This window comes from Bactrocera dorsalis, chromosome 1, assembly GCF_023373825.1.
Source record: "Bactrocera dorsalis isolate Fly_Bdor chromosome 1, ASM2337382v1, whole genome shotgun sequence".
In the NCBI taxonomy this organism is placed as follows: Eukaryota; Metazoa; Arthropoda; class Insecta; order Diptera; family Tephritidae; genus Bactrocera; species Bactrocera dorsalis.
The window spans coordinates 25,465,895-25,480,564 of NC_064303.1; the positions used below are offsets into that span (position 1 = coordinate 25,465,895).

General features: G+C 36.1%; 1 protein-coding gene across 5 annotated transcripts in view; it reads right to left on the minus strand.

The window, feature by feature from the left end:
• Window positions 1-14,670, minus strand: part of LOC105224785 (lachesin) — a 212,562-nt gene that overhangs the window by 181,504 nt on the left and 16,388 nt on the right. The window lies entirely within an intron of this gene.

Below are 14,670 nucleotides of genomic sequence, written 5' to 3' on the forward strand. Positions count from 1 at the left end.
GCTCCTATATTAGTTAAGGTTAAGTCTCTACTTACCAATCACATTTAAAAGAAGACTTTGTTAGAATTTACACTACCTTAACTAAAATTTCTTCAGTAGAGCGATTTTCACAATTAAAAGCTCGATAAAGAGATCAGAGAGCTCACAGTAGAATCTCTCGTCTACCTCTCTGCTGGATCATGAAATAATGTTAATCTCAAAAATCAAACCACAATATGGCTTTCTTATGATGGATGGTAAGACTTTTTGTAACGGGTGATTTTTTTGAGGTTAGGATTTTCATGCATTAGTATTTGACAGATCACGTGGGATTTCAGACATGGTGTCAAAGAGAAAGATGCTCAGTATGCTTTGACATTTCATCATGAATAGACTTACTAACGAGCAACGCTTGCAAATCATTGAATTTTATTACCAAAATCAGTGTTCGGTTCGAAATGTGTTTTATCGACAAATTTTGTTCAGCGATGAGGCTCATTTCTGGTTGAATGGCTACGTAAATAAGCAAAATTGCCGCATTTGGGGTGAAGAGCAACCAGAAGCCGTTCAAGAACTGCCCATGCATCCCGAAAAATGCACTGTTTGGTGTGGTTTGTACGCTGGTGGAATCATTGGACCGTATTTTTTCAAAGATGCTGTTGGACGCAACGTTACGGTGAATGGCGATCGCTATCGTTCGATGCTAACAAACTTTTTGTTGCCAAAAATGGAAGAACTGAACTTGGTTGACATGTGGTTTCAACAAGATGGCGCTACATGCCACACAGCTCGCGATTCTATGGCCATTTTGAGGGAAAACTTCGGACAACAATTCATCTCAAGAAATGGACCCGTAAGTTGGCCACCAAGATCATGCGATTTAACGCCTTTAGACTATTTTTTGTGGGGCTACGTCAAGTCTAAAGTCTACAGAAATAAGCCAGCAACTATTCCAGCTTTGGAAGACAACATTTCCGAAGAAATTCGGGCTATTCCGGCCGAAATGCTCGAAAAAGTTGCCCAAAATTGGACTTTCCGAATGGACCACCTAAGACGCAGCCGCGGTCAACATTTAAATGAAATTATCTTCAAAAAGTAAATGTCATGAACCAATCTAACGTTTCAAATAAAGAACCGATGAGATTTTGCAAAATTTTATGCGTTTTTTTTTTTTAAAAGTTATCAAGCTCTTAAAAAATCACCCTTTAGAAGTTTTTCAACTCTCTTGGGGAAGACAGACACTTATGAACTTAGTTTCTTATCGAATTGCCTTAAGCCCGTTTAGACCTAGTTGATGGATAGCGTAAAGATCGAGCAGATAAGGCTTAAAATCTTTCAGAACTCTCAACAGAAGCGATTTACGAAAGAGCACAACTTAAATCAGACATATTTTAAAAAAGAAAAGCATTTATAATGAAAATATTGGGTAGTCGAAAAAGTTTTTTCGTATTTCTTATCAAACTTAAACTAATTTTTTTTACTTTATACTAACTAGCAAATAAATAAACAAATTTGTATCATTTTGGTCGACCATTTTTTGCCATTTTTCCGTTAGAGACATTACTTGTATTTCATCAGTGTAAATCGAAATTTCCAGAACGGAAGCGAGGGAACCATGGTTGTGTTGCACGAACTGATACATCATCGTCTCCGTAAACTTCACAAATTTCATTAGTGGCTTGCAATGCATTCTTCCATTTTTATACAAACATTTTAAAATATAGTTGTAACTTTTTTTCAACTTCTTCGAATTTAATTGAAATTAAAGCTTAACCATTAAAGTCTCACCATTCCAACAGTATATGGTATGACACAATGTGATTGGTAGTAATAGAGATATACGGCTGCTACGACATCTGTTGACAAAATACGAAAAGAATTTTTCGACTACAAATATATGATATTTATTAATTTCACCTGAGATCCTGCACTTCTGTATGGAGCTCCCAAATTTCTATTAATGTATAATTATTTGTATTTAAACCCCCCGATATATTACTTAAGAATAACAAAACTATATAGAAACCAATCATTTACCTGGAAGTTGGACTGATGTATTGACTTGCCACCGTCATTCCATTTTCCTATATGTCGGCGTTAAGCTATCAATCTGAACAACACGGTTTATTAGTGATTTGAGCTTTCAGCCATAGCAACGTACTCGTATATGGTAATAAAAGCCCTAACTAAAACTTAAGCGCCTCTAATGAATCCGGAACTATAGACTACCCAGTGTACGTTAGAAACAGTAAAGAACAGAAGTACATTCATAAATAACTAGAGGACAACGAAGAAAATTTTGTTCATATTTCGGTCTCCTTTAGGTTATGTAGAAATGGTAGAAACAACAGTAGTCCGCATATTCTTTTATATATCGTGCATCTTTGAACTATTGCAAACCACGAAAACGATTTCGGACTTGAAGTCTAATGTTTTTGTTATCGTCAAATATGACTTCGGATCAAGAAGATAATTCTGAAGTTAGGTCTTCTTTTGAAATATTATATGTTAGTCGTTAATAATGGATTGTAAACTGATCTTACTAGTCACAGTGATAGTGACCGAATAAGTGGCTCATGGGGTCTTCAAAAAGAAAGTTTTCTAAATGTATTTATTAATCTTTACTCTTTGTCTACAACGAATATATCTGAAGAAAACATGGTTCGGTCTATCTACTAAGTAAAATCGGTCACATATACATATGTAGCACTAATCGACAAAAAATCGTATGTTAGGCTCTTTTTAGCATGTTCTTGATCAATAATCTGTACTGAATTAATATATAAAATACCTTAATAAAAAATTTGTTTATATGAGGACTTGAGTTTCACCTGTAAGTTTATATGACAGCTATATCTAGTAGTGATCCAATATCGGCGGTTTCGACAAATAAACAGCTTCTTGGAAATAGACAGACTGACATGGCTACATCGACTCAGCTCGTCATGATAATTATTATTATGAATATTTTATAATATAATATTTTTTATATATATTTTATCCTAGATGTTATAAACATCGTAGTACCGTAGTAAATTTTACTTACCCAATTCAGTATATAATAAAGTACTGAAGAGTCATGAATCTAGATGTACAGAGATTTAGCCAAATACTTAAGTATGCTTTTTTCGACCAGATGGAACAACAGCCGCTGTCCCTTACTGTATCTATTCTAACCTTTTAAGCGTTTCAATATTCCGCCTTCTATATAATGCACCTCCCTCCACCACCCACAGGCGAGACACGTACCAATAATGCCCACTGGCTATAAATAAACATAATTAATTTAACACTTGGCGCTTCATTACCAATCTTTGTAACTTTTCTCACGAGCGACTCGCATCCATGAACTCTGTGTTGTCGGCTTTGTTGTTGCTGTTGGCGCCATCATCGTTTTTGAGTCTTTGCCAATTGTGAAAATATCACACGAACTCACACGTACGGCTTCACATTTCCATCTACATGCATACTTATAATCAGGCAAAGCTTTAGCGAAAGCATTAAAGGCATGCAAGTGTGTGCGTGTGTCTTTATGTTTGTGTGCATTGGCAAAGGCTTAAAATAAACGACGAGCAGCCCCAGCAGTTTCGCTCGTGCCAACAACTCATTGAAATTTGTATTTTATTGTAACCACTACGTACGGCGCCCGGTAACCCGATGCCATGGCAATCAACCAGTAGCCCACCAGATACCCACTTCACCGCGCTGAGCACTCCAAACAAGTGTGAGGGGTAAATGCACATTTATACATATTTATATATACGTGTATGTGTGTGTGTATGTATCTATGTATGTTGATATATACCGAAGGACAGCCACTTGTGTCTTCTCCACTCCAGCTGAAGCCTGCAGAAGTATCTCTACACACTTGTGGACCCACGACTGCGAGTGTGTGCGTTTGCATGTAAGTGCCCAGACTACTCATAGCAATTAAGATGTTAATTGGAAATGTGTTTAAGGATTATGTCGAGTAAGATTTTAAGTTTGTTGGTTGTCGGTTTTCGACTGTTGGTCGTTGCTCGTTGGTTTGCTACGTCCAGATCGCTTGTGAGCACTCGCAACGAGCGGCATGCTAAGGGCCATGAGTTCATGTGGACCTGTGAGTGCATTAAATATCCTTGTAGTACATGGGCGCTTAATTATATTAGAAGTTATGAAATGAAATTCAGACTGGCGTGCTGTCGCATTGGTTGTTACTAAAGCCTGATTGTTGCAAAAGTGGGTTTGTGCCGTTTTTGTGGCGGATTTAATAGTGTAAATTGGAAAAGTTCCAATTCGGTGGTCTCTTTTGGTATGTCAGTGATACTTATTACAAGGGTGGTGACAAAAAAAAATTTAAATAACTGCTTGTTTATTGAGTTGAAGTTTTTTCTGAAGTAAATAATTTTTTAGTTATAAAAAACCAAATTTTTTACGGCATCTCATCCATGGTGGACATTAAGCTTAAGCCTATTTACTCAAATACCGCTTTTTGCTATAACTGATATCGGATATATTAATAAATCACAATAAAAATATACGTTTCAATTATTAGAATCTGACCACGATTGCTCCATTATAACGCTATGAACCACATGTATCAAATTTAATCAATTTTATTGGTTGATGCGAATGGTTTTCAACGCAACGCAGTATGAGCGTATTTACCCACCAAATGGTTGCTTGTATCATCTGAACTAATCGAGGTAGAAAGAGGGTTACATATGTATATACAAGTATATATAAAATTCTCAGGTCGACAAGAAGAATTGAATTCTAAAACGCAGAAGCCAAATAGACTTAAATTGCAGTCAAGATTTTCCTTTAGAATTAGATAATAAGAACGCTCACTGTGCTTATAATGGTTTTGTTGAGCATTACTGAAAGTACGATCACTGAAATAATTAAGGAAGTCGGGGTGAAAATTGGATGATGGGCGTGGCACCGCCCACTTTTTGGTGAAATCTCATATCTGGAGACCCGACAGACTGATTTAAAAAAAAATTAGTTCGTTGCATTCCTTTCATATTCCTATGTCACGTTGCAAAAAAGCGAAATCGGACAACAACCACTCCTACGGAGTAAAACTTTGCGCGAATAATACTATTAGGGTATTTCACCTTATGACCGAAACTTGTTAAAATCCAAAAAAAACCGTTCAAACACTTAGGTACCTAATATTTGTACCCCAGTATCTTTGGTTGACTTTTGATCGATTGGTCAATGTGTGAGATGTATAATTGAAATTCAGGGATAATCCATCTCTGGCAAGGGTATATATGCGTGTATGTCAAAAATGGATTGAAACTGGTGAATACTTCTCTTAGCCTCCATATACCCAATATAAAGATGTTTCAACTTCCGGGTTACTTTTTACCGCATATATCGACAATGTGTCTGCTATCTCAATGAAAATGAGATATCGTGTTTTCCTCATAACAGTGTCTTCAATTGAGTCAAAACGGTGTCCTCGGAGTGGTCATGTGAATTTCTGAATAGCCAGAAGTTACTCGAAGGTAAATCAGGTGAATACGATGCTTGTTCAATGATATTTGTTGAGCGTTTGGCGTTTTAACACAAATACGTTAAAAAATTTTGTAAAATTCAACCAACACTACTGAGGTCGACTGACCTAAACAGCTGCTGTAAACACGGGTTGACAGATCGCGCTAAGCTTTGGCATCATAATTAAGGACAGTTGTGCCAACCTAAGAAAAAAAAATTGACTTGCCTTCCATATAAGCGGATATGAGATGGGGAAATGAAGAATTCCCGATACTTTCGTGACAGGGTGTGCAATAAAAGTTAATAAAATACCAAATATTATTATTTTCCTTTAATGCATCCGTCGAATAACAAATGTTGGCTTCTTACGCAACATTTTGCCAAGCATTCATGAAAGCATTTCCTAAGTTTTTATCTATGAAAATTGTGAGAAGTATAACCTTCGCTAACACTAGAACTCAATCCTAACGCACTTGCTTTATTTGTTAATACTGTTTTCCACTCTTCGTATTTATGGTATTGGGAATAAAGAGTTTAATTGGTCTTAATCTAGTTTGCATACCAAACCTTTAAAAAATTAGTAATTTTCGGAGCAAATTGCTTTGCAATTTAATTCATAAGTTGTTTGGTATCTTTCTCTTAACTTTGAAATCGTCTAAAAGTACGGTCTAGCTCTTTTTTCGAATTTCTCTGAACTTCTCTGAGCTTCAATTAACTTTCTTTACTCTCTAAATCAAATCTTAAATTCCTAGAACTCGTATATTCTGCAACATTTGGCCAATGCACGTAAATTTTGTTTTCAATAACCTTACATCGATGCAATTTCAAAGTTGCAACAACAGTTGCTCACCCCTTTTGTGCGGAATATTTCTTGGCGCAGATTTTATCGCATGCTCGTTTTTAGTGACGTGAGTTCATATTTTCCCATTTCTTTTGTTTTATTTTTTTTTATATTTTGTTGTATGTTTTGCATGCACTGTTTTGTAGTGAAATTTTGTGAAATTTCCGATGAAGAATTTCATCAGCTCTTCTCGTTTGCTATTTGCTTTCTTTGAAATGCATGCTACCCTTCGTTTCGTCTGCGTAAAGGACACTTATCTAACAGTAGTAAAGCACGGAAGGAATTTCTTATATTTGAAGTGGCAGTTGCAACAGCAGTGAAATACTTGAAAGTTGCTTTGCTCCAGAAAGTATGCGTTGCAAATATCAAAAATAAGTGGAAATTCCAAAATCAAAGTCAAAATCACTAAAATCAACGAAAGTAAAAACGAACTGTATAAATTGTAATTTCTAAGCTGTCTTATTCTTATTTTTGTTGTTATTTTGCAAGTTCTACAGACACAAAAACAACTATCACTTCACTCTCCATAAACTATTCAAGCTGCAACGATACTTGTGTGTGCTGTGCCAAGCACTGACGCAACGGCATCCTGTTGTCTCGGTTTCAAATTTGAATTCCCGTAATTTTTGACAGCAACATTTTTAAGTTTTTCTTTTATTTTTTGTTGCAAGGCACCTATTTACAACTTGTCTATTTGTGGGCGTTCTCATATAACTGTAACAAATTCCTTGGAGAGTAGTGTGTAGCTTTTGAAGTGAAAATATTTGCAATAACAAATCGCTTTGAACACAAATTTAGTCTCTCACCCAACTTACACCTACATATGTAGGTCTGTGCAAGGAAAGTTTTATACCCCAGGGCACTGCCGTAACTAGCGGCAACAACTTTCATAGGTAGCTCGGCAGAGACTTATGAACAACATAACCACCTAAGTTCCCATTGTGGAATGAGTTGAGCAGCTCATTTAGTAAGTACAATATACAAAAAAGTTTTCGTAATTATATTCTGAACTTCTTAAAATAATTTAAATAACGAAATTTTATTGTCACTCCACGGTAACGATGCATAATTTAATGAAGAACTTTGAAAATGACAATTAATTTGAAATTTAACGAAAGTTTCCCACAGAAAAAACATGTGTGGTGATAATGCGTAGGCTACGATAGGATATATGTATGTATGTATACATATGTATAGTAAAGTTTTCGTAAAAGTAAATGGAACAGAAGTTAGCCAAACAGTGCTGCAAACAGTGGTTGCTCTCTTCAGTCGGCGAACTTGGATGCCTCTGATGTTAACAGCAAGTCTGAACTCCAATTACATTTTTTCAAGATTTTTTTATAAAATAGCACATACATCATAATTTGTATTCTCTTGCAACATGTTGCTGTAGACTATAATAGTTTTCTTCAGCTTTTCAAACTCTCTTCATAAAATATGTAGATTCCAGTGCATATGAGAATTTTTCTACGAAATATATCAATAGATCCGTGGGGTCTAGTATTAAAAGCATGTCCTTGCGCTAAAATTGTGTAAAGACGGGTCATATCATACATCATTATGGAAATATATGCGCAAGAATAACGTTCACAAATTAACCTGTTTTATTATTGAATCAAACCAAACGTGTGAAATTGCTTGTTTAGCCTTGGAGGCTCACTTTCAACTAAGTGGTGCGGTAAACAAACAAAACTGTCGATTATATTGCGAAGAAACTGCAAAAAATTATTCATTAACAACCTCACATTCACCTAAATTGATTTTTTTGTGGTGTGGTGTCTGGTCTGGTGGAATCATCGGACCGTACTTCTTAGAAAATTAAGTTAGTGACGCCGCTACTGTCAATGGTCTGCGGTAAAGAATGGAAGAAGTTGATATTGACAACAAGATAAGGCTACATGCCGCTCAGCATGAGCAACAACCGAATTTTCGCGAGAAAACTTTGGAGATTTCATTATTTAAAGAAATTGTGAAAATGAATGGTCTTTTTTTGTAAATAAGTCATATTGCTCTTATTGGAAAACCCTGCTTATCTCATTTGAGTTAATCTTATTACTAATACTTCGGGCATGCAAAATGTTGTAATGAAACTAAGTGACTTTACGACTTGTAATATAAATAAGATAATGAGATACCAAATTTGCTTGCAACTCATACGGAAGACTAACTATTGTAAAGATATTGATAAGGACACGAGCGAACATTTCACAAATTTTCTTGCATGCGTAGACGAGGAAATTGACCATGGATTGTATTTCCACCAGCATGAAACGCTCCTGGATCGCAACAAAATCGATCCAAATACATAATTACGCCATGGATTGTCAACAATTGGACCAACTGAGAGATGAAATTGCCCAAGGGGTCCAGCTTTATCCAATAGAAGAGGAATTGTGTTCTATCAAGACAACACACCTGAACACACACATCGAAAATAACTCGCCAGAAACTCCGGGAGCTTGTTAGGAAGGTTCTCATCTATCTTTTAATGTCTGCACTTGGCACCAAAGTTTACAAGCTATATTTCGATTGATTTCTCTTCTCAATTTAACACAAAAATAAAGTTTTTTTTTGTCTAGATCATAAATTATCATTGCAGCTGTGATCACTACAAAAATCGATCAATTCTTGTAGCGTTTGTTTCGAATGATTCGATAAATTGTACGAAATATTGTGTTTGTATTAAGAATGGAAGAATGCCACGCAAGCCACCAATGAAATTTGTGAAGCTTACGGATACGATGCTTTATCAGTTCGTGTAGCACAACAATGGTTCGCTCGCTTCCGTTCTGGAAATTTCGATGTGAAAGATAGACCTCGCTCGACCTATCGTTGAAAAAGTCGATGAAATTATGGAAAAAATTTACCAGGACCGTCACACAAGCAGCCATGATCACTAAGCAACTTAACAATTATTATCAAACGGGTTTGAACCATTTAAAAAAGGCTGGCCACAAAAAGTAGCTCGATGTTTGAGTACCACATGAGCTGTTTGTGAAAAATTTAAGGACCGAATTAACATCTGCTATTCTTTTTTGAAACGAAATAAAATCGAAATGAAATTCTGAAACGAACGGTAATAGGAGACGAAAAGTGGATGAAATACGACAATAATGTGCAAAAAAGATCGTGGTCCAAGCGTGGTGAAGCTCAACAAATGATCGCAAAGCCACCACTGACGCCTCAAAAGGTTGTGCTAAACGTGTGGTGGGTTGGAAAGGAATCATCCATTATGAGCTGCTCCACTTCATTATAAATACAAAAAAAATTAGTTGAAGTTTGATAAGAAATACGAAAGACTTTCTCGGCTACCCAATATTTGAAATTTAACCGAGGTACATATATACATTGGTTCTCCTAAACTTTTTTCACTATCATTAATAATGACCATATGACCATAGGGCCCACATGTGATGCCAGTAAATTGTTACCTGTCTTCTGACCCTCTTAAGACTATATGAGTAAAAGCCTTGCGCATTCTCTCTTCCGCTCCTTTAGAAATGATGTTGGTGATCCTGCATGTGTCTAAGCGCCTTTCATTGTGTTAGTTTTTGCGTTATTAGCTTTCTCAGAGCTTTCCAGACCGCAAAGACTTCAGTTGTCGTCTAAAATTACTCGCAAACACTTGGTATGAACTCAAGTTGTTACTTTTTCCCCGTTAAACCTCGGGGGTTTCCATGTCGGTATCGGAAGGAGATGGAAACTGTTAAAAAGGGGCTTGCTTTTGTGCTCCGGGTATACCGGATCGAAAACCTGTGCAAAGTAAAACGGTTACGAAATTCAACAAAAATTCTGCAACCTCCGTTTGCCGTAACAAAAAGTACTCTTTCATCTTGACAACGCATCGGCTCATCTCTTCGCCATTGCCACGTCCAAATTGGCGAAAGTAAACAAAGAATACACCGTATACTCCATGTTTGAACTTTCCAGGATCGAAAAGAAACATAGTTTTCAGACTTGTGAAAGAAAGAGTATTAAATCTCATTTTGAGTCAGTTTGCGTACTAAATTTCAATTTTTGCAAAACTATCGCATTCTTGGTAACCTAAGTATTCCTTGAATTGGTTCTACATTTCAAGGTATGCATCACTTTCCGTTTAGAGAAATCACAGAAACATTGTTTAGTTTTGAGATAACTTTAAAGTTCGTAACACATATATAAGTAAATATATCTGCCTAAAAAATATGTCGTGCTTTATTTTAATACTATTTTTAATTTATTTATGAAGCTTTAAAAGTTCAAAAGCTTTACGGAGTTTTAAGCAATCAATATTTCTCTAAGCTAATAATTACCCATACACAAATTACGGGTTTTAACTTTCTTTTATGAGCCACTTTAGACTAAGGCCCTAGCACTTAAAACCATAAGCTTAAATTAAGCAGAAAGCCATAAAAAACCCCTTTTTAACAGCACTATTTAGACAAATGGGGCAGCATAAAACTCGGTCACAGCCACACAAAGCAAATAAGTAGTGCCAGTATTTAATGTCCTCTACGTTTCAAAGTCGGTAATGAACGCAGCGTGTTATCCAGTGTAAATGTCTTGAATATTCTCCGACGAAGCCGTCAAGTTTATGAGCCCTAAAATGGATTAAATCAATTTTCATGCGAATTGTGAGACGAAACACACTAAATATCAAATCAGACATTGGAATGAGCGCACAAACTTCGACGAAGCGGAGCACTTGTGCAACTTAACATCTTTGTGGAGAGATTTTTTGCTTTTTGCTGCTAAAAGAAAGTGGAACTCTCATTGCAGGGATTAAGCAGCAACATCATAAGCGGATAAAATAGAGCCGGAAACAAATTATGACAACGAAGCGACATAAAACTACTAAACTACAATACTTCAAGTGTTGTAGATATAACGGTATACAAATACTCGTACATAGAGTAGAGCAAGCAAAGAAATTGAGCCAATGAATGCGAGAACGAAAGTGGAACGGCAGTCTGCAAGACCGAAGACGACGCGACGGCAAAGATGAAGGCGAAGACGCATAAGTAAGAGCAAGTGCAATAATAATAGCAACATAAACTTAAGACGAGTCGTGCTTACTAGCATTCATACAACGGTTCTTATATACATATATGTAAGTAGTATCTATGCACACAGCGCGTAATGGCTGCGGCAGCTTAAAAGAGAAAGTACGAGTATTTGTATGACGAAGGATGCGATGGCCAGCCAACAGGGTTGCGGTAAGTTGATAAACTAGCGCAGAGTACAGTGTATTGAAATCGTCGGGGTTTTTAATAAAACTCTAATTCTACAGAGGGTGCTGTGCAATATTGTCTGCTAAGATCAGGTCACGATCACGTCTGAGATTTATGTGTTTAACGTTTTTGGAACTCTTTGGCAAAAATTTAAGATTAAGATTTTACAGGAATTGAATGGATTAGAAATATAATAAAATAATTGCCCATATTGAATAATTCAAAAGTCCCCGGTCCTGTTATATAAAACATAAGTAATTTTTCAAGAATGCTCAGGTGATAACTTCAATTACTCTAGAAAGTGGCTGTCCTTGAATTCCTGCTTTTGATGAGCTAATATGAATTCATTGTAATTTCTTTTGGTATAAATTCCAACATTTATTATATAGGCTCCTTTTTGTCGAAAATATCGGTGAATGTGTGAGATATATGATTAAAATTAATACTAACAACAACGTCATCTTTGAAATCTACCAACAGGAGCAATGGTACTTTTAACTGTGTAGACAATTGAAAAGTAGCGGCACGAACAAAGACCAAAGTCGAGAATAATTTCTGCTCTTTTTTGTTATTGATTCAATATATTTTAATTGACGAAAAATTTATAACAAAGGATAATCCTATCTAAGTTCAAGTTGTAGCATATTATAAAGGGTGATTTTTAAGAGCTTGATAACTTTTTTTTAAAAAAAAACGCATAAAATTTGCAAAATCTCATCGGTTCTTTATTTGAAACGTTAGATTGGTTCATGACATTTACTTTTTGAAGATAATTTCATTTAAATGTTGACCGCGGCTGCGTCTTAGGTGGTCCATTCGGAAAGTCCAATTTTGGGCAACTTTTTCGAGCATTTCGGCCGGAATAGCCCGAATTTCTTCGGAAATGTTGTCTTCCAAAGCTGGAATAGTTGCTGGCTTATTTCTGTAGACTTTAGACTTGACGTAGCCCCACAAAAAATAGTCTAAAGGCGTTAAATCGCATGATCTTGGTGGCCAACTTACGGGTCCATTTCTTGAGATGAATTGTTGTCCGAAGTTTTCCCTCAAAATGGCCATAGAATCGCGAGCTGTGTGGATTGTAGCGCCATCTTGTTGAAACCACATGTCAACCAAGTTCAGTTCTTCCATTTTTGGCAACAAAAAGTTTGTTAGCATCGAACGATAGCGATCGCCATTCACCGTAACGTTGCGTCCAACAGCATCTTTGAAAAAATACGGTCCAATGATTCCACACAGCGTACAAACCCACACCAAACAGTGCATTTTTCGGGATGCATGGGCAGTTCTTGAACGGCTTCTGGTTGCTCTTCACCCCAAATGCGGCAATTTTGCTTATTTACGTAGCCATTCAACCAGAAATGAGCCTCATCGCTGAACAAAACACGCGCGCGAAACACATTTCGAACCGAACACTGATTTTGGTAATAAAATTCAATGATTTGCAAGCGTTGCTCGTTAGTAAGTCTATTCATGATGAAAATGTCAAAGCATACTGAGCATCTTTCTCTTTGACACCATGTCTGAAATCCCACGTGATCTGTCAAATACTAATGCAATGAAAATCCTAACCTCAAAAAAATCACCCGTTAGAAGGATTCACAAAAACATAACACTTGTAGCCAGTGGGATCCTGGATTCGGTAAGGTACTCCTTTTGTGCTATGAACATCAACCATACAAGTAGAAGATAGGTCAAAACAATGAATTATTGTAGAGTTAGATTAGTATTTTAGATCTCAGTAGTTTAGATAATATAATCGATCATATTCGAATTGACTTTAAAGCGATATCTCCTGCCTTTGGTGGATGAAAAAAGTGTTATTCCACCGAAATATCCAATACACATGTGTATATATTATTAAGGACTGTACCGAAAACCACATAATTTTTACGGAACGCTATTTCATATTAGATATTACTCTGTATTACATATATTGCTTTTATTGCGTGTACTAATCCTTAGAGAATAAGCTAAGAAGAACGAGTTTGTTGTTATTCTGATGTGGTTCTCAGCTGCGAAGGATATAGAACTCTGGTTTTTATAGATTTAAATCAGTATGAATACACTTGATACATTCGATTTTATCCGGCCGCGGTCAAAATTGAACAGTTGCCGTGGATTTTAACCAAGTTAATTAAAGTTAATTAATGATATTCAGTGTAAAAGTGGGTGAAAGCGGACTGCAGTCACGCCAACTTTTCATATAACATAATTTTAAATTTCATCCGAATATTTCCTCTCGAGTATACAAATCAAGAAGCAATTAATGTAGCGGGATTAAACTTTGCACAAATTTTGCATTTAGAGTATTCCAGAATAATTCAGTATTGATGAGTCGGCCTTAGGAAAGAAAGGTTTTGCGAAAGAATTATGGTTCTTTGCGCAGTGGCAACGGTGGGTATCGCAGGCGATGAGCTATACGAGATATACGGCGCTTGACATAGTTCAGCAAATTAAAAGACAGCGGCTGCGCTGGCGAGGTCATATTGCCCGAATGGAAAAGAACACCTCAGCCTTTAAAGATTTCGAAGAAGAGGAAGAGAGATATCTCCACTGCGGAGAGATCAGGTAAAGAAGGTTCTGGCAGCACTTGGTATCTAGAATTGGCGAGGTAATCTTGATTCGATCTTATTGTTTTCTATTAAGGGCTTAAATTTATCAACCTACGCGCACTAGTCTTAGAATAGGATAACTGACTATAAGAGCCATGGCTAATAGAACTCAATAATTTAGTGGAAAAAATGAATTGAATCTAAAGAATACAAAGAAAGATAAATCGAATTTTATCATACCTAAGAGAAGTGAAATTCCATTCGTTCATTTCGCGACCTTCTTTACGAATTACGATAAAAGAAACTAAAATACGTTTATATATTCACCATTAACCATATTAATATTAGATCCTCCGAATTTTTGTGGTTTTAATATTTTTTATAGTAAGTGAAATTAACGAAGCCATATGGATATATATTGAACAGTTAGGTAAAGTTAAGCTTAAAACAAAATTGGTAACACTCTGAAGGAAAAGTCGGAATAAGGTAAATCAGTGTGACGGCTGAGTCGATTTAGCCATGTCCATCTGTATGTACATTGATCCGAAATTTTTTACTTTTAGACCGCTATAAGCATAAAGCGGCTATCCAAACTGAAGTTAAA